Source organism: Oncorhynchus nerka, linkage group LG20, assembly GCF_034236695.1.
Source record: "Oncorhynchus nerka isolate Pitt River linkage group LG20, Oner_Uvic_2.0, whole genome shotgun sequence".
Lineage (NCBI taxonomy): Eukaryota > Metazoa > Chordata > Actinopteri > Salmoniformes > Salmonidae > Oncorhynchus > Oncorhynchus nerka.
This window is the reverse complement of record NC_088415.1, coordinates 65,101,025-65,122,610: the sequence shown is the minus strand read 5'-3', so window position 1 is coordinate 65,122,610 and position 21,586 is coordinate 65,101,025. Positions and strand designations below refer to the sequence as shown.

Genomic DNA, 21,586 nt, shown 5'->3' with positions numbered 1-21,586 from the left:
CAAACAGAAATGGTTGAGGGAGGCTGAATCCAGAGTAAAAGAAAATCAGGCTTTGATCATGAGCGTGGAGAATCCTGTCCACAGGATTTTATTTCTGCATGCATTTCTCACTTGATAACATTCATGCAGTCAGATGACGAATTGCTCAAGTAAAGGTATTAGTCATTTTGGGAAACAAATCATGTCTATTGCTTATTGCCAGTGCAGTGCCGGGCAGTGCATGTTTTATTTCCTGGTTAGGCTATAGAATATGGTTGTCATCTGCAATTCCTCTCAAGATCAAAGTTAAATTGCGTCCCGGACCATAAAGACCAAAACGATTCTGTAGTCTCACAACTATTCAATACCTTTGGGAGTATAAGTTGTTCTGTAGTTTCTAATTTAATACCTTTGGGAGTATTAGCATTGCAAGTGCATTCTCTTTTTCTATTCTTTACCTGTGCTTGCTATGGTTCTCTCTCCCATTGACCACCTAGTGAACAGAAGCTAATGTGTAACATAAACATAATGAAACATGTCACCTTGGAACACCTTGAAAGACAATTCATGCAAACGCATAAAGACTAAGGAGGCATCCGAAATAGCACCCTATTCCCTTTATAGTGCACTACTTCAGACTAGAGCCCTATGGGCCCTGGTGAAAAAGTAGTGCACTATAAAGGGAATAGGGTTCGATTTCGGATGCATCCTTATTCAGAGACCCATTCAAGACTGCATAGTGAACTTAGTCTTTATGCGTTTGCATGAATTCCATCCACCCATCGCCTCTCTCAACTCCCCCTTGGCAGAAATACTACTCTATCACATCCATAATCCTCCTACACTAAAGTTATCGCATTAAGATCAGATTACTGCAGTAACCTCCTCATTGGTTGCCCAACTAAAACCATCCGAAAATAACTGACCATGCAAAGAAACAATCCAATCAACTGGCAAACTGAATATAATATACACTTAACGCCCAGTTAATTAGGTATACCACCCCAATCACAAAAATGGATCGCTCCTACAGACAGTGAGTCACTTGGCTTGCTATATAATGCAGGCAGACAGGCATCGAGGCATTCAGTTACTGATCGATTGAGCATTAGAATGGGCAAAACAAGTGACCTAAGCGACTTTGAGCATGGTATGATCGTCGGTGCCAGGCACGCCGGATCCAGTATCTCATAAACGGCAATCCTCCTGGGCTTTTCACGCATGACATTGTCTAGGGCTGCGAAAACAGCTCGTTGATGAGAGAGGTTGAAGGAGAATGGCAAGAATCGTGCAAGCTAACAAACAGACAAATGAAGGCGCAGTACATATGTGGTGTGCAATACGGCATCTTGGAATGCACAACTCTTCGATCCTTGTCACGGATGGGCTATTGCAGCAGATGACCATGCCAGGTTCCACTCCTATCAGCTAAAAACAAGACGAAGCGGCTCCAGTGGACATTGAGGAGTGGAAAAACATTGCCTGGTAGGACGAATCCTGGCTCCTGTTGCATCATGGACCCATCCTGCTTGGTGTCAACCGTACAGGCTGGTGGCGGTGGTGTACCGCCATCCAGTTTGCAGTAACTGTGTGATGCCATCGCGTCAGCATGGATAAAACATCCCTGTGGACCATTTCCGACTTGTAGAATCTATGACCCGAAGAATTCAGGCAAAAGAGTGGTCCGACCTGGTACTAGATGAGTGTGCCTAATAAACTGGCCAGTGAGTGTAATTTCATATCTTATCATATCATGATTTAAATGTATGATTCAATGGTCATTAAAAAAAAGCCTCAGTTTGGTTCCTTTTGTCAAACACACACACAGCCTCCCGCTTGGCGATCATGAAGGCATTCTTAAGTTCTCTGTACTCATGGGCCAACTCAACCTTATCTTTAAGGGATACCTTTAGGTCAGCCTACAACACACACAGAGAAACACAAGTTCAGTTATACTTTTTTTTAAACCAGGTTTCATATATCTTGATAACAAGGTTTCCTGTCACATCAAGCAGTTGACAGGGCTTATGAGAATGGTCACAGAGAGTATTGGGGAGACATGGCAGGTTGCAGTTTTCTAAGTGAGTACAGTATGCCTGAGGAGTTCCATCATGATGGTTGGTTCCATCCATCCTCCTAGTGGAGGAGAGCTGCTACAGTTCTACCAAAGAACAACACATGCTGAAGCAGAAGTTATACTGTACTTAATACAGTACACGTTGGATGTCAGATACTATATAAGTCATCAAAGATATGGATCACTGTCCCAGGTTGGGCCTACAGACAGGAGAGATATGCATTCTTATGATCCCATAGACCTGGGAGTGAAGTCATGGATTTATGTATTTAGGAAATACTGTACACTCAGCATTATGACGAGCTTACAATTGATTTCCAATAACATATTTTGTCATAGGCTGTTTAGGAGATGGAACGTGTACATGTCTGTGAGACTGTCTCTGTATGTGCTCGTAAGTGTATACCGGTGTACGCGTGAGTCTTACAAACTAGGGCACACAGGGACAAACACAGACAATTAAACTGGACACTATTCGGGGGGGAATCAAGCAAGCAAATAAATAACAATCTCTCTCTCTCTTTCCTCTTCTCGCCGCTCCTCCCCCCCTGTATCCTGGTGCCTATCTCGACTGCACTGTACTATACTGTACCTGCAGAACGAAGGAACATAATGAAGTGTGTCTCTGCAGTAAAACACAACAGCAGCAGCACTAAAGTGATGAGTTTAACCCAGCAGAAAGAGAGGGAGAGAGACGGGCCGTAAACATGACAAATGCCTGCTATTGATTTCAGGTTTAATTACAGCAGGCAAGGCATGCAGCACTACTGACAAAGCCCATCTGATGGGTGCTGTTTTCTGAAGTGTAAATTGAACAAATTACACTTCATTGCCCATAAGAAACTGATGGCGTCTGCGGTTTGTTTGCATTGTTTACTTTATCCACAGTGACTACGTCGAACGTCAGCTAACCGCTTGATTAAATTAACGAAGGACGACACTGTATTGATGGTGGAAACGCTTCGGAAATGTTTGGGTTTGGGGACTGGAGATGGCAGCCAGCTTACCTGCAGGACAACAAGACAAGCTGATTCCATTTAATTTAATTTAAACTGACTCAGTGTTACTCTTTGTTAATGTGTCTACAGTATATACAAGCAACAGAGGTGAATTATGTTTGTTGATGCTGAGGAAACCCGATGAGCATGCCATCAAAAACACACACACATACACACACACACACACTCCTCCTCTGAGCTGATAGCCATGCTAATTGGCTCTACCTGACAGTTAACATCCCAACAGTCAACATCCATAGTGACCTCCAGGGCCTTCCAATGATATGAGGTCAGCATCTTTCTCCTGTGTAATTTCATATCTCAAACGTGTCCAGCCATTACAGTGTGTGCGCCATTCTCTGAGTCACGCACGGCGGTTCCCAAATGCTTCGTGTGCTTATTATGTTACGCTAATGTGGATATTATGTGAGTGCTTTATATTGAACCTAATGATCAAAGTAACCCATTTCCTTATAACGTAGCACTCTCTCTAACTCTTGATCTTTTCATTTGGTGAGAGGGACTATAGGTCTATTGTTGTTTCCATTTGATTTCTTCAAGTGAAAAAGGCTAAAGCTCTTTTTGCATGACTGCCTTTTATCAGGCTAATGGGACTTGTATCTATAAGGAAGACTTCCTAATTCTTAAATTGTCTCACGCCAACAACTTCTTTAAAAGTTGCTGCGCTCGCGGATGCATGGCGGCCTAAGCTCCATTGCCTTTTCTTGTTTTGAACTAATGCATTCTTGATCACCGTTTAATGAAACTCTATACCACATGGCGATTTCACATTAGATAAGCCATGTGAGACTCCCATCAGCCACGAGGCCCTGGCTGGGCTGATCATCCTATCCTGCATGCTGTAGATGAAATCCTTACAATGTATAAGGCTTTAAAACAAAGCATTTAAATATCCAATAATGTACAAGACAGAAAATCTAGTATTTTTTTCCCCACTCATATTCTTTTTGAGGTGAATACCAAAAAATATTAGAATGATGAAAAGGTGTTTTTATCACTGTGCTGTCAATGGTGTGAGGTTGAAAATAATAGCCTTTTGTTGAAATGAATATGATGTTTTAACATACAGGTAACTGAAAACGGCAAATGTCTAACCAAGAAAGATTCACCAATACAGGAGAGACCTAAAACCACTCATCAGTTATTTGTGACTCCTATAAAATAAAATAAAAAGATTGGCCTTGGCTTGTAATTTTAATTGCTGTTGTTGTCTTCTCACAACGGATTGTGGTGAGTAATTCTACTGACGCTAATCCACAAATAACTACACAATAAGCTGAAGACCCTTTCAGACTTTCTCTTGTGTTTGTTACCAATATACAGTACCACTCTGAAAACAAATGCCAATGGGCATGTTTGAAAACAAAACCTTGTGAGTTTCAAGCACTCAGCCTACCTGACGTTAAAACAAGTGGCAAGTCAACATTTCAGGGGAATCAGAATTGTACATGGTCTCAATTCCAGCTAAATGCTCTGTATTAGGAATAACAGTGATACTAAAGTCAAATACAGTGAGTACAACATAAACCAAACCACCTTGTTTTCAACCAAATGACCCAGTATTTAGTTACCTTGGTTTCCTCCATTTTCTCCTGTCTGGTTGTGAACAGAGTAGTATGAGTTTCCACTGTTGACTACAGTTGGTGATATCACGTTCCAAGGTGTTCATGATCAACATAGCTGTTTGGTTTTGAAACTCTACGGCATCAAAGACGAACCTGATAAATGTGAAATACAGGTGAACGGCAATCAATTGATTTGGAATAATGCCAAGCTGATTCCTGTGGCGATATCAATGATGGAAAAGCCAAGACTTCAAAGTTAATAGTGACGCTTCACGCTCTGAGAACAGCATGAATCAAACTAATACATTCAAGCTTTCCAGGGTCTCTGGTGCAACAGGCTTACAATGATAATAAATTCCAAATACTCTAGATAGGGTAGAAGGCCTATTATATTATATTGGCAGAACAGAGGGTGGTTGTGAAGAGAGGAGAGATTCTTACTGTAGTTCTTCAATGACATCTGGCATAGCGGCTGCTGTTTCCTCCATGTGAGGGCCTGTTCTGTACTCTTTGGACTTAGCACTGAGGTCTGCGATCCTACTCAAGGCATGGTTAAACCCGTCGGTAACAGCTTGGTGTAATTCCTATCAATGATAAATGAGATTGAAATGAACGAACCATGAGCCACAAAGAAAATTGGCAGCCTGATTTCAACATCAATAACTTTCAACAAGTCCCACCCACCTTCTGATTCAAAATACATGACCGTATAACTTGAAAATGATGCATGTCTATTAGATGTAATAGATGTTATGGAATGTGTTGTGCTATCCATTACATTTCTCACTATTTTGAAAATGAAACACAGTGGTAAGTGACTCTGTGTAAACCCTTGCTTTATCATACCTTGACTGTATTTGGATGGGCAAGTTTTAGGCTCCGTTCCTTTTACAGACAAACTGAAGTGTTGTTGTGTTCCGTAGGAGAATCACTGAGTTGCTCCCTTAAACTTCACACTTTCTGAAACAGAGAAATTAATAAGCAATTGAATTTGAAATACTCAACATCTCTCACTAAAATAGAAATACAATAAACTGAACATAAAACGTTAGATTACCTCAGATTTATCATTGTAAATCTTTCTCAGTTTTTCCGTTTCAATTTCCAGTTGTTTTGTAGCTGATAACGCCTACCTCAAATTCCTTATGAAGTTCCCATCTGGTGTTTCCTGTGTTGGTTTGCTCCTGGTGTAATTCTGCTTCGATAGTTGTTCTTTTATCCTGAAATACAGTTCAAAACTGAAGAAACTGTTCTACACAACGAATCATATCAGTCTCTTGTCACACTGTTTTTATAACACACCTGAGAGTAAAAAGATACTCGACAGAACCAACCCGTGAAACTCAAAAAACTGTAAAAAAAACAGACAGAAGAGATTTACCTTCAGAATGGCCAGGGCTTTCATCTCGCTCGTCTTTCTTAGGATTCTCAGTCACTTTCTGAGGAGATACTGATGTGTTGCATCAGTAACACTAGTAAAGAAGCCCATTCCATCATTGTACATGGATCTATCTGAACGTCTATCTTCAAGTGCTCCTTTCCTTTCACAAACCCAACTTGTTAGTGAGTCTCCATGCATGGATGAATCTCTAAAAGTATGTGCTTATTTCACTGACAACTAGTGCAGATTATGTGATCGGCAATATCTAATGGTCAAAGCGCTGAATCTAAACATTAGACGTGTCGATAAGGATATGCCACCTCTATATCTAGGATGGATTTACTACAGGTTAGAGTGCATGGATGTCTAGCTAAGTGCATGGCTCTTCTCACACATACTCGCATCCTCTGCTCCACCATGAAGGTCTTCTGCTCCAGCTCCTCCAAGTTGACCTTGGCATTGGGGTGCAGCGTAGCCATCTGGGACAGCTCCTCCTTAGCCTCTGCTCTCCGGTCCTCGTTCACACTGAACTTCTGCTGCATGTGCTTCCTGTTCTTCTGAAGCTGCTTCGCTGACTGTTCACTGAATGACACATACAGAGACACACTCTCGTACGTAGGTACACACACATACATACAGGTATGTAGGCACACACGCGCACGCACGCACACACGCACGCACACGCACACACACACACACACACATGTCAGAGGGACCCACCATCAGAGCAACACTGACCAAGTTCTTGATACTGCAGTGTATAATGGTGTTACGGATTCCTTTCCTTAGTGATTAGTATTAGATAAATATAAATATTGTGATATGAACGAAGTGATAAACCTCTCACTAGATCTTTTTGCTGTAGTCCTCAATCTCCAGTTGATACTCTTTGTTTTCCTCATGAAGATTCAAGTTATCCTGATGTTTCTTTTAAGGAGAGACCGCCGCTTCACCTGCAAGTCTCTGGAATATGCCCGGACACAACATTAGGAGGATATCGTATGCAATAAATTAAATATTGTGAAAAATATGATATGTCAAATACATTGCTAATTCTCTGTAAACAAATTAACAACAGACTTTCAGCATGCTTATAGAGAAGGGCACTCAACATGTCCTGTACTGACACAAATGACTGATGATTGGTTGAAAGAAACTGATAATAAGAGGATTGTGGGAGCTGCACTGTTAGATTTCAGTGCAGCCATTGATATTATTGGACATAATCTGTTGTTGAGAAAACTTGTGTTATGGCTTTTCAACCTCTGCCATATCATGGATTCAGTGCCATCTATCTAATAGAACTCAGAGGGTTTTCTTTAATAGAAGCTTTTTTCTTTTCGAGAAGCTTTTCTAGGGCTACTGAGTGGTGCAGCGGTCTACGGCATTGCATCTCAGTTCTAGAGGCATCACTACAGACAACTTGGTTCAAATCCAGGCTGTATCACAAACGACTCTGATTGGGAGTCCCATAGGGCGGTGCACAATCGGCCCAGCACTGGGTATGAATGGTGTAAGCTGTCATTGTAAATAAGAATTTGTCCTTAACTAACTTGCCTGGTTAAATTTTAAAAAATGTAATGTAAAGTGTGTTGTCTCCTATCCAAAGGTAACTCGAGAGGGAAACACAGAACCAATTGGTAACGCTGATAGTGACAGTTATTTTTCCGATAGAGAGGAACATGAAAATATTACTGAGGAACAAGATGTTTCTGAGCCAGTTCATGCAGATGATTCTGTGAAGTGCCCGTTCCTGCTCCACACAGAAGTACCAGTGCAAATGCTTGGGTACAATCAAACCCGTATAACGCTCCTAAATCAGCTTGTAATAATGCAATTTCACTCAGTCCCGAAGTGTTGTACCAGGTTATAACCAGTCTGGGTACTGTGTTCTTCAGAGAAGCTGTAAGAGAAGTTCGAAATTTGTGCTAAGTCACCAAGGACGTTGACTTTGTAGCAGGGGAGAATGTAGCCAGGTGGTTAAAGCACATAGCTGTATTCCTTTATATCCACTAGATTGCATCAAATTGTATTTGTCACATCTGCTGAATACAACAGGTGTAGCCCTTACAGTGAAATGCTTACTTCCAAGCCCTTAACCAACAATGCAGTTTTAAGAAAAATACTTTAAAGAAAGAAATGAAATGAACAAATAATTAAAGAGCAGCAGTAAAATAACAATAGCGAGGCTATATACAGTGGGTACCAGTACAAGAGTCAATGTGCAGGGGAACCGGTTAGTCAAGGTAATTGAGGTAATATGTACATGTAGGTAGAGTTATTAACGTGGCTATGCATAGACAATAAACAGAGAGTAGCAGCAGTGTAAAGGGGGGGGGGGGCAATGCAAATAGTCTAGGTAGCCATTTGATTAGATGTTCAGAAGTCTTATGGCTTTGGGGTAGAAGCTGTTTAGAAGCCTCTTGGACCTAGACTTGGCACTCCGGTACCGCTTACCGTGCGGTAGCAGAGAGAACAGCCTATGACTTGGGTGGATGGAGTCTTTGACTATTTTTAGGGCCTTTGACGTCGCCTGGTATAGAGGTCCTGGAAGGCTTGGCCCCAGTGATGTACTGGCCCGTGCCAAATCTTTTCAGTCTCCTGAGTGGGAATAGGTTTTGTCGTGCCCTCTTCTCGACTGTCTTGGTGTGCTTGGACCATGTTTGTTTGTTGGTGATGTGGACACCAAGGAACTTAAACCTCTCCACCTGCTCCACTACAGCCCCGTCGATGAGAATGGGGGCATGCTCGGTCATCCTTTTCCTGTAGTCCAAAATCATCTCCTTTGTCTTGATCACGTTGAGGGAGAGGTTGTTGTCCTGGCACCACACGGCCACTTCTCTGACCTCCTCCCTATATGCTGTCTCGTTGTTGTCGGTGATCAGGCCTACCACTGTTGTGTCATCGGAAAACTTAATGATGGTGTTGGAGTCATGCCTGGTCATGCAGTCATTAGTGAACAGGGAGTACAGGAGGGGACTGAGCACGCACCCCTGAGGGGCCCCCGTGTTGAGGATCAGCATGGCAGATGTGTTGTTACCTACCCTTACCACCTGGGGGCAGCTGTCAGGAAGTCCAGGATCCAGTTGCAGAGGGAGGTGGTTAATCCCAGGGTCGTTAGTTTAGTGATGAGCTTGAGGGTACTATGGTGTTGAACGCTGAGCTGTAGTCAATGAATAGCATTCTCACATAGGTGTTCCTTTTGTCCAGGTGTGGAGTGCAATAGAGATTGCGTTATCTGTGGATCTGTTGGGGCGGTATGCAAATTGGAGTGGGTCTATGGTTTCTGGGATAATGGTGTTGATGTGAGCCAATGACGAGCCTTTCAAAGCACTTCATGGTTACAGATGTGAGTGCTACAGGTAGGTAGTCATTTAGGCAGGTTTCTTTAGTATTCGTGGGCACAGGGACTATGGTGGTCTGCTTGAAACATGTTGCTATTACAATGTGAGACCTGTTTAAAGGTCTTACTCACATTAGCTACAGAGATCGTGATCACACAGTCATTCGGAACAGCTGATGATCTCATGCATGTTTCAGTGTTACTTACCTCAAAGCGATCATAGAAGTAATTTAGCTCATCTGGTATGCTTGTGTCACTGGGCAGCTCACGGCTGTGCTTCCCTGTTACTCTGTAACAGCTTGCAAGCCATGCCACATCCGACGAGCGTTGGAGCCGGTATAGTACGATTCGATCTTAGTCCTGTATTGGCGCTTTGCCTGTTTGATGGTTCGTCAGAGGGCATAGCGGGAGTTCTTATAAGCTTCCGGGTTAGAGTCCCGCTCCTTGAAAGCGGCAGTTCTACCCTTTAGCTCAGTGCGGATGTTGCCTGTAATCCATGGCTTCTGGTTAGGGTATGTACGTACTGTCACTGTGGGGACGACGTCATCAATGCATTTTTTGATGAAGCCAGTCACTGATGTGGTGTACATACTCCTCAATGCCATCGGAAGAATCCCGGAACATATTCCAGTCTGTGCTAGCAAAACAGTCCTGTAGCTTAGCATCTGCTTCATCTGAGCACTTTTTTATTGCTTCCTGCTTTCATTTTTGCTTGTAACCAGGAAACAGGAGGATAGAATTATGGTCAGATTTTCCAAATGGAGGGCGAGGGAGAGCTTTGTACGCGCCTCTGTGTTTGGAGTAAAGGTGGTCTTGAGTTTTTTTTCCTCTGGTCGCACATTTAGTAGGCTGATAGATATTAGGTCAAACGGATTTAAGTTTGCTGCATTAATGTTTGCCTGCATTAAAGTCTGCGGCCACTAAGAGCGTTGCTTCTGGATGAGCGTTTTCCTGTTTGCTTATGGCCATATCCAGCTCATTGAGGCCGGTCTTAGTGCCAGCATCAGTTTGTGGTGGTAAATAGACAGCTACGAAGAATATAGATGAACACTCTCTTGGTAGATAGTGTGGTCTATAGCTGATCATGAGATACTATACCTCAGGTGAGCAAAACTTTGAGACTTCCTTAGATATCACGCACCAGCTGTTGTTTACAAATATACATAGGCCGCTACCCCTTGTCTTACCAGAGGCTGCTGTTCTATCCTGCCGATTACATAAATAATGTGTGTAAGCCATTATGGGATTGCGCATGCGCAGTGTATAAGAGTGAAAGCAAGCAATTACACTGGAGAGCTGTTGAAATCCATCGTTGGTCCAACCTCACTTTATTTTTTATCCTACTCTTGTACCCGAGTAGGATCATCATCTGCAGTTTATAAGAGTTTGTTTTGTAATATTTATGCCAGATGGTCATGTTAGCCTGTTGATACTTTCAGATTGACATGAGGATGTTAGCTTCTTCCTAGCTGAATACCAGTGCTCTCAGAACCACTTTGTGGAGTTGATAACACTATTTGAAGTGTGAGTAATTATCAGAATGACGTTTGATTTCATGTAAAGACTCACGGTGTTGTATTTTGTTTCATTTTTTAATTTAAATGTATATAGTGACATACTTTTGTATACTGTATATAGTGTATATAATTTCCCCCAGTGCTATATGGGTGTGGTGAGGATCTACTGTTCCATGTGGGGTTTGGGTATCAAGTAGACAGTGTGTTTGTAAGTACTCATATTGTTTTATTACTAAATGTATTTTTGTTTTTCATGCAAGATGTCATTTTGTTTCTGGACATCTTGTACTCAGACATTTGAAAAATGTTAGAAAGTCTATTCTAGTCTATTCTAACTGTGAACATTGTGGTCTGTGTATTTTCTTGTGTATTTTATAGAAAGCAGAGCCATTACCATTTATGCATTTCTCTTTGTACTTATTGTACTCAGATTGTTTTTATGCACTTTACTAACACATTTACTTCACTTGATGGTGATTTAGACTGAACTTTACTTTATGGTGACCACCTTGCAGTGATTTCCGTCCTACATTGTCCTATTTTAAATGCACGCTTCGACAGAATAAACAACCCCAAATGAGTCTGTGTCCTGTGCTAGGTTTACTTTTGCCGGCTACATTTATGCCACTGACTGACCTTTCTGGACGGCTGCTTCCACCGTGAAATAGTATACATTTTTCTCCCAAAAGTTCACCTCCTCTTCTTCTCTGTTTGTAGTGCTTCCTCTGCATCCTGGCGATCAGCGTCTAGATGTTCAATCAGATACACCAACTTTGTAGTTTCCTTACACAGCGGAGACAACAGGCCACCTTCTGTATGAATTAAGAAAGATGTTTGTACAGTATACGTATACCAGTAGCCTTATCTATTGAAAAATATTGGTCATTATCAGTTAAACTAACCTAAACGAAAATACACTACAAGTGGACTCATTGCATCTGCAAACAACAGGGGCTGTACTGCATATGGACGATTCAGAATAATGTGCACGTTATAGATGCCATTACACTGGACATTTTTGTTACTAGAAATATTCCATTGTGTTCATGTGGCACGAGGCTGTGTACTGTATCCCTCTCATTTGAGAAAAATAATTCACTTCTTTCGGTTCTTGCACTTAGCCCAATGTCTTCAATGTATAACTCAGTAGACATAATTGAAGACTTGGATTCACTGGAATGAAATCTGAAAAAGACGGAACACATTTCTTCACATACCTGAAGAAATAGGCGTATTAAAGGGATAGTTCACACAAATTACAAAATTACATATTGGTTTCCTTACCCTGTAAGCAGTATATGGACAAGGTAAGAGGGCTATCCTATCCTATCCATGCTTTGATTTAGTTTCCCTGGCACAGATTCCGAATGCTAACGTTTAGCATTTGTGGCACAAATCCCATTCAACAAACAAATTAGCATTCGTTGGCAGCATGTTTAAATCATCTATAAATGGGTTAGCTGACAGCGTTACGAAAACGATGCGCACACTTCAATGAGGCAGAAGTCTTTAGGATGTTGTGATTCTGGATGGCCAGGTAGCTAGCAACAATGACAAGAAACTGCCATGTGGGGAAACGTAGGTCGCTCGTTTCCTGCTGGAGCGCGTGCTACAGGTGGGTGTTGCTATGGTGACCAGTGAGCTGAGATAAGGCAGGGCTTTAACTAGCAAAGACTTATAGATAACCTGTAGCCAGTGGGTTTGGCCAGCAAACGAGAGCATACAGGTCGCAGTGGTGGATAGTATATGGGTCTTTGATGATAAAACGGATGGCACTGTGATAGACTACATCCAGTTTGCTGAGTAGAGTGTTGGGGGCTCTTTTGTAAATTACATTGCCAAAGTCAAGGATCGGTAGGATAGTCAGTTTTACGAGGATATATTTGGCGGCATGAGTGAAGGAGGCTTAAGGAGGCTTTGTTGCGAAATAGGAAGCCGATTCTAGATTTAATTTTGGATTGGAGATGCTTAATGTCAGTCTGGAAGGAGAGTTTACAGTCTAACCAGACACCTAGGTATTTGTAGTTGTCCACATATTCTAGGGCAGAACCGTCCAGAGTAGTGATGTTCGTCGGGCGGGAGGGTGCGGGCAGAAATCGGTTGAAGAGCATGCACTTAGTTTTACTATTATTTAAAAGCAGTTGGAGGCTACGGAAGGAGTGTTGTTTGGCGTTGAAGCTCGTTTGGAGATTTGTTAGCACAGTGTCCAAAGAAGGGCCAGATGTATACAGAATAGTGTCGTCTGCGTAGAGGTGGATCAGAGAATCACCAGCAGCAAGAGCAATCATAGATATTTACAGAGAAAAGAGTCGGCCCGAAAATTGAACCCTGTGGCACCCCCATAGAGACTGCCAGAGGTCCAGACAACAGGCCCTCCGATTTGACACACTGAACTCTTTCTGAGAAGTAGTTGGTGAACCAGGCAAGGTAGTCATTTGAGAAGCCAAGGCTATTGAGTCTGCCGATAAGAATGCAGTGATTGACAGAGTCGAAAGCCTTGGCCAGATCAATGAAGACGGCTGCACAGTACTGTCTTATATCGATGGCGGTTATGATATCGTTTAGGACCTTGAGCGTGGCTTGACCAGCTCGGAAACCAGATTGCATAGGGGAGAAGATACGGGGGGAATCGAAATGGTCAGTGATCTCTTTATTAACTTGGCTTTCGAAGATTTTAGAAAGGCAGGGTAGAATAGATATAGGTCTGTAGCAGTTTGGGTCTAGAGTGTTTCCCCTTTGAAGAGGGGGATGACCGCGGCAGCTTTCCAATCTCTGGGGATCTCCGACGATACAAAAGCGAGGTTGAATAGGCTAGTAATAGGGGTTGCAACAATTTCTGCAGATAATTTTAGAAAGAGAGATTGTCTAGCCCGAATGATTTGTAGGGATCCAGATTTTGCAGTTCTTTCAGAACATCAGCTGTCTGGCTTTGGGTGAAGGAGAAGAGGAGGGGTTTGGACAAGTTGCTGCAGGGGGTGCTGAGATGTTGGCCAGGGTAGGGGTAGCCAGGTGGAAAGCATGGCCAGCTGTTGAAAAATACTTATTGAAATGATCGATTATCGTAGATTTATCGGTGGTGACAGTGTTTCCTATCCTCAGTGCAGTGGCCAGCTGGGAGGAGGTGCTCTTATTCTCCATGGACTTTACAGTGTCCCAAACCTTTTTGAATTAGTGCTACAGGAAGCAAATTTATGTTTGAAAAAGCTAGCCTTAACTTTCCTAATATCAATCTCATGACTTGGGATTTGGGATTTGTGCCACAACTACTAAAATATGAGCATTTGGAAACATTACCAGGGAAGCTAAACCAAAGGACGGATTGGTGTCATATCTTGTACATAGACTGCTAACAGGGTACGGAAACCAATATGGGTGAACTATCCCTTTTAATTGCTGTAAATGTAAAGCTTTGGATGAAGACTAACATTGGATAAACACGACACTACTTACATAAAAGTTTAGCTATTTTTCTGTTTTTCATGAGACATCTGATGCTGAACATTTCCTGACTGATAGAGGGGACAGGACAAATTACAGAAATGCATTCAACCTTACAGTATTTCTAGATAGATTGGATCATTTGTTAATATCACTGATATTTGCCCCATAGTTCTCTCTCTCTCTCTTGCATGATCACACTATGACATCAGCATCTTACCTGTTGACACCAGTTCTCCAGTTGCCTCTTCAGCTCCTGAATATGGCAAACAGCTTTGTTGGCACACAGTGAGGGGGTGTTAACCAGGGCACAACTGCGACGTCTGCTGGGGCACACTGCTTGAAGATCTGCCTGATCTTAAAAGATAACAGAAATTACGAGCCGTAAATCAAATTGAAGAGTTATGCCCCAAATCATGTTTCCTTTTGGTTGGCATGATGAAAAGCCAAAAACACATAACTGATTTTCATAAATACTATACATACAAATAACAGTATGACTGTATAGCATAAGGAATGAACATGAAATGTCTATCCCTTCAAATTAGACACAAAGGTGCATATGGTATATCGGACATGTAATCCACTATGTATGAAAGAGACATAGTATTATAAAAAGCAGTGATTGACTTGGGCAGGAGCTCACCGGCACTGAGTATTGACACATCAAATGATCTACTTCTTGTGATGCACAGCAGAATATTAGCTCAGAAGTATTGTGGAGTTCCTGCACCTAAATATGAACAATACAGGCATCCAAAATTAGTACAGTCACCTATTTCAGTCCAAGTCATGCACTTATTATGACAATAACATAATGAGCTTATGTCCTTCCAGTATCACCCATAACTGTTCATAACCAATCGCCGTATTGTAAGCATCAATAAACAGGCCAGGGAAGCTTAATTTGAGCCTCATGTGGCAATATAGACTTGGTGGTTTAAGGGCGCCATCTGGCTGCAGTATAGTTCCTGGCCTAAATACAGAATATTGAAACAGATATCCTACCCAGTCTAACATGCACTTTAGGCCGGTGCTTTCAAGGTACAACATACTTGCAAGTGGAGTGCTCATAGGAAACGTTATTAAGCAAGTGAGTGACTCACCTTTTGTCATGGTCTGTAATTTGATACAGTACATTACACCGGTGGTGTTGTGCCAACCTGTCTCATTGTCTGGGAGCAAGTCAACGTGTGATGACAGAGTATAACCATAGTAGAAAAATGCGAACCACTATCTCTGTTCTGTTTCAACTGCTTTTCAAGTGTTCAGGTATGTGTGCGTGGGGAGGGGTATATCGTGCAAAATATAATTAAAACCTAGTAATCTCGGCCCCCCTTCCCTGGATGGAAATTAAGTGGTTCCATTTAAGGCAGTAGCAGTATGCAATCGCCACAATCCTGTGCAAAAACAAATTGTTAGTTAGATCATTGTTAGTGAAATGAAATCTATTATTTGATACCTACTACATCTTGCCACTGTGTAAACTAATGGCAAAATTTAATCTTAGCTGGCTAGATGTGTGTCATGTGGCATGAAGGAAGGTAAAAGCGTGGTTAATTTAGCCTTGTCTGAAGAGAGTTGAGTTGGCTATGAATTTACTTGTTCCCAGAATGGATATATCCTCGTTTTTTATTTATTTTGTTTTTTACATGTCAACGTCCTGATTCGGGCGCTACTGTAGCACCCACAGCTACTTTTACTGTCTACAACATATCCTGCAAAATGTTCAAAAAAGTATTTTCTGACTAGCTAGCTAGCGGCTACATAAAATACAATAATGCCCCATAAGATTCTATTCTACCTTGAACGGTTGCGTAAACTACCGTGACACGTTGTTGCTAAGCAACACGCAGGTTCTCAACGGGGCTGCATCCAAGAGCACTAGCAGCGGAGGTTTGTTCACTTTACAAAATGCCAAATGTTGCAGTTGTTGTCGACCGCTCGAGGCCCTTTGCATGGTACATGCATAGCTCATCATCTGACATTTTAAATTAGGGGACGTGATGCATTGTATTAATTCAGAGGTTTACACCAAGGTTAGACAAGTGTCTATACATTTTGAGACACTATCAACATTTAAAGCAGGGGTGTCAAACTCGACGCTTTATCGACGTCTAAGTCATCGGGGTCCTGGGTACAGATGTTTGGGGTTAATGCCTTGCTCAAGCGCGGAATTGCAGATTTTTCCACCAGCTACCTTTCGCGCTTACCCGCTAGGCTAACTGGTTGAATATTACGTTTCTGGAAGTTTTACAGTTGAATTGTTTTGGTTAGGAGTCAAAGGGATAACCGATACATATGATTATATTGGGGTAATGCTTGTAGAAATATGAGTCACGAAGCAAGTTTTGATAGCATATTAATTAAATGAGACTCATCCTGATTTTCACGTTTTGTGCTAAAGCTGTAATTACACCATAATTAATGTAATAAAGATGATCTGTTATTGATCATTAATTGATTAAATACTAACACCTAAATGTCAGCTATATCAAGGGTTGGGGTTAATTCAACTAATTCAATTCGAGTTCAATTCCCTCTGTGAATTCCTTGTAATTCAATTCAAATTCCAGGTCAGCCTTTGAATTCAGAGATAATTCAATACCTCTCAATTCCAAGGTAACTACATTTCAATAATTCAATTCACAATGAAATATTATCCCAAACAATTCCACAAATTAAATTACCTCAGGCTTTCAGGCTGATCATGTAACTTTTCAGACAGCCTTACTATAATGGAAATATAAATTATTTAAAACAAATCCTTCAGTAAATGTTTGATACAAAGTGCATTCATTCCTTTAACTGGGAAATTTACAAATATTGACTTGAAATCTAATTCCAAAAATCAATTGTTTTTATAATTCCAATTCCATCAGTGCAAATAGTCTAAATCCAATTCCATAACTTTAAGATTGTTGGAATTAAAATTGAATTCAATGTAAATTCTCCACTTTATGAGTGAATTCAAGAATTGAATTGGAATTTCAAATTAAATTGCTATTGACCCCAACCCTGTTTATGTCCTTATGGCAATCAACTCCACTTGAAAGTCCAATGTGCGCTACAAGTTAAAGAGCAGATATAGGCCTACTATTGGTAGATTTATAACAAACATGTTCTAGGATAGGCCTGGGTCATAAAGACCTCAACTGGATACTGGTATGGAAGCAACACAGGATTATCACAACATTTATAGATTTTATTACAACTTGAATTTGTACAGTTCTACAAAGGCAAATATTAAGGGTAATTACAGCAAACTGATTTTCCGTGCAACACAGCAAACAACACAATATTCAATCAATATGAAAGATCTTAACAGACTGAAGTGTTACGATCATAAAACTGGCCACAAAATCACAGTATAAAACACAAGGACTCATTTCTGTCATCATGACGTGCTTTGAGAGGTTAGTTATGGATCATATCACCTCCATCTTCTTCTGCCTTCAACACAATCCAGCCTTACATTCTGGCACAGAGACTCATTCAGGACTTCTCCTTAGATGGACTTGTGGTTGTTGGACTTCCTGAGCCAGCGATCACAGCGGGTCAAAGTCGGTCCCCACGTGGCAGACATGCGCACCACCAACTCAGGCTCTCCTCTGGGATATGTTTTGTCCCCACTCCTGTACATCTTGTACACTAATAGTTGTACTAGATCCCATCCTGACAGACACCTTGTTAAGTTTGAGATGACACAGCCTTGATCAGCATGTTGCGTGATGACGAGGAACAACGTGGCCTGGTCCTAAATGACTTTGTAGAGTGATGTGACGAATCACACTTGGTCCTCAATACCAACAAGACCAAAGAGATAGACTTCAGGAAGCGTACAACACCTACCTCTGCAACATCTATCAGAGGTCAGAACATAGAGATTGTAGAGGAATACAAATATCTGGGTGTCCCCTTGGACAATAAGCTTCAGTGGAGTAAATGTACAGATCTGATCTACAAAAAGAGTCAACAGAGACTCTACTTTCTCAAAAAGCTAGAGTCCTTTAATGTTGACTGTACTATACTGACTCTGTTTTCCAAATCTTTCATTGAGAGTATTTTAACTTTTTGTAATGTTTGTTGGTTTGGCAATGCCACTGTCAGCCAGAGAAATATGCTTAGAAGGAATATCACCACAGCAAGCAATGTACTTGGAGTCAAACAGACAGACCTGGATGAGATCTTTAAGGTCAGGGCCCTCCGCAAGGCTCACAAAATAATTTTAGACCCAAGCCACCCCCTGTACCCAGACTGTAAACTACTCCCCTTTGGGAGCAGGTATAGGGCAACCCTCTGCAGGAAAAACAGAACTATACAATACTTTGTGCCAGGTGTGATATCCCTCCTAAATAGCTTGGACTAATATTCCTACCGTCCCAGTAAGGCCAGCAGGCTAGTCTCTTTTTATTGGTATGTAACTGTTATGAAAGTTTCAATGTCAATTTGTTTTGTATTTAAACGCCACTTTAAATGTGTACATGACACTGCAACAAAATTTCCCCATGGGGACAATAAAGTCAGTAAGTAAGTACCTGACACCCTAGACCCACTACAATTTGGCTAACACTTTACTTGACACCCAGCATCATAACACTTTATGACACGGCCATAACCATTACATAATATGTCATACCAGCTGACATAACTTTTCATAACCTGTCATTATATGGTCATAACACTGTCATAACCCATATATTTACACCTGTTGTGATATATATTGTGTTATTTTATGGCTGGTTATGACACCTACATAAGAGTGTCAAAACCCACATTTATTTAAATGTTTTTTCTCTGCCAAGAAGTTTCCTTTTGTTTGAAAGTATGTTTCGTAAGTCATTTCTTGTTGTTGTAAGGAATTATTTACAGTCATCTTTTTTTCCATCATAATTTAAATAACATGTAGAAAATACCCTTTATAACACTGTCAAGAATCATTTTGACCATCATAATCATGTAAGTCAGATAGGACTATCACATACAAGCCCTTATGTCAGTCACCAGTCAAAAATAAGGTGTCTTGTCCTGCTCCTGAAATCTGCTCCTGCATTCATCCCAGTCATCAGCAACAAAGCATTGGGGTAGGTGTCAGTCTGACATCAATGTGTGCACTATTACAATGATTATTTAGTATGGTCAATTTCAGATAATTGTATATAACATAAACATACTGTTGACAAGCAGGCTATGGTGTAATGGAATGTTTTGCCTTGTGTGGTAGGTTTTGACACTCTTATGTAGGTGTCATAACCAGCCATAAAATAACTACCGCGGTAGGTTTTGTGGGTTTTAACACTCTAATGTAGGTGTCATAACCAGCCATAAAATAACACAATATACGTCACAACAGGTCTAAATATATGTGGCATGACAGAGTTATGACAGGTTATGACAAGTTATGTCAGCTGTTATGACATATTATGATATCGTTATGACCGTGTCATAATGTGTTATGCTGGGTGTCAAGTAAAGTGTTACCATAATTTGCATACCACCCCAAAAGATCCATAGATTACGCAATCATCATTGCACTGCACACTGCCCTATCCCATTCTGGCCACCATTCATAGCCTGGTTCCTCTCTAGGTTTCTTACTAGGTTCTGGCCTTTCTAGGGAGTTTTTCATAGCCACGGTGCTTCTACACCTGCATTGCTTGCTGTTTAGGGTTTTAGGCTGGGTTTCTGTACAGCACTTTGAGATATCAGCTGATGTAAGAAGGGCGTAATACATACATTTGATTTGATTTGATCTGGACAAGAGGATTACCAATGTAAGAATGCTGTTTATCGACTCAGCCATCAACACCATAGTGCCCTCCAAGCTCATCACTAAGCTCAGGGCCCTGGGTCTGAACCTTGCCTTGTGCAACTGGGTCCTGGACTTCCTGACGGGCAGACCCCAGGTGGTGAATGTACGCAACAGCACTTCTGCCATGCTAATACTCAACATGGGGGCCCCACAAGGATGCATCTTCAGCTTCCTCCCCTACTCACTTTTCACCCATCTCCAACTCAATCATCAAGTTTGCTGACGACACAACAGTGGTAGGCCTGATTAGCAACAACGACAAGTCAGTCTACAGGGAGGAGTTGTGGTCCCTGGCGGAGTGGTGACAGGAAATAACCTCTCCCTCAATGTCATCAAAACAAAGGGGCTGATAGTGGACTTCAGGGGGTTAGGTCAGCCCAATGCATCACGGGGGGCATACTGCCTGCCCTCAGGACATCTACAGCACCCAGTGTCACTGGAAAGCCAAGAAGATCATCAAGAACCTCAGCCACCTGTGCCATGGCCTGTTCACCCCGCTATCATCTAAAAGGCAGAGTCAGTACAGATGCAGGGGGAGGGTGGCACATACATTTTTTTGTCACTCGGGGGGGTTTAATTCCGATTTTTCAGGGGGTGCTGCAGCACCTTCAGTACAGCTATGGGCTCATCCTATATTTGATTTATTTCACCTTTATTTAACCAGGTAGGCTAGTTGAGAACAAGTTCTCATTTGCAACTGCGACCTGGCCAAGATAAAGCGTAGCAATTCGACACATACAACAACACAGAGTTACACATGGAATAAACAAAACATACAGTCAATAATACAGTAGAACAAAATAAAACAAAAAGTCTATATACAGTGAGTGCAAATGAGGTAAGTTAAGGAAATAAATAGACCATGGTGGCGAAGTAATTACAATATAACAATTAATGTGCAGGTAGAGATACTGGGGTGCAAAGGAGCAAAATAAATAAATAAATACCCGTATGGGGATGAGGTAGGTAGATAGATGGGCTGTTTACAGATAGGCTAAGTACAGGTGCAGTGATCTGTAAAAATGCTCTGACAGCTGGTGCTTAAAGCTAGTGAGGGAGATGTGAGTCTTCAGCTTCAGAGATTTTTGCAATTCGTTCCAGTGATGGGCAGCAGAGAACTGGAAGGAAAGACGACCAAAGGAAGAATTGACTTTGGGGGTGACCAGTGAGATATACCTGCTGGAGCGCGTGCTACGAGTGGGTGCTGCTAAGGTGACCAGTGAGCTGAGATAAGGCGGGGCTTTACCTAGCAGAGACTTATATATCTACTGCTGTACACACCTTTCCTATTCATATACTGTTCATACTGTCTATGTTTATATTCCGGACTCTGATATTACTCATTATGATATTTCTTTATTTTGGGATTTGTGTGTATTGTTGGAGCTAGAAACATAAGCATTCCGCTGCACCTGCGATAACATCTGCAAAATATGTGTATGCGACCAATCAAAT

The 21,586-nt window shown here is 41.6% G+C and overlaps 1 pseudogene; it reads right to left on the bottom strand.

The window, feature by feature from the left end:
* Positions 1 to 1,760: 1,760 nt before the first annotated feature.
* Positions 1,761 to 20,257, bottom strand: LOC135563107 (coiled-coil domain-containing protein 178-like; annotated as a pseudogene).
* Positions 20,258 to 21,586: the final 1,329 nt, after the last annotated feature.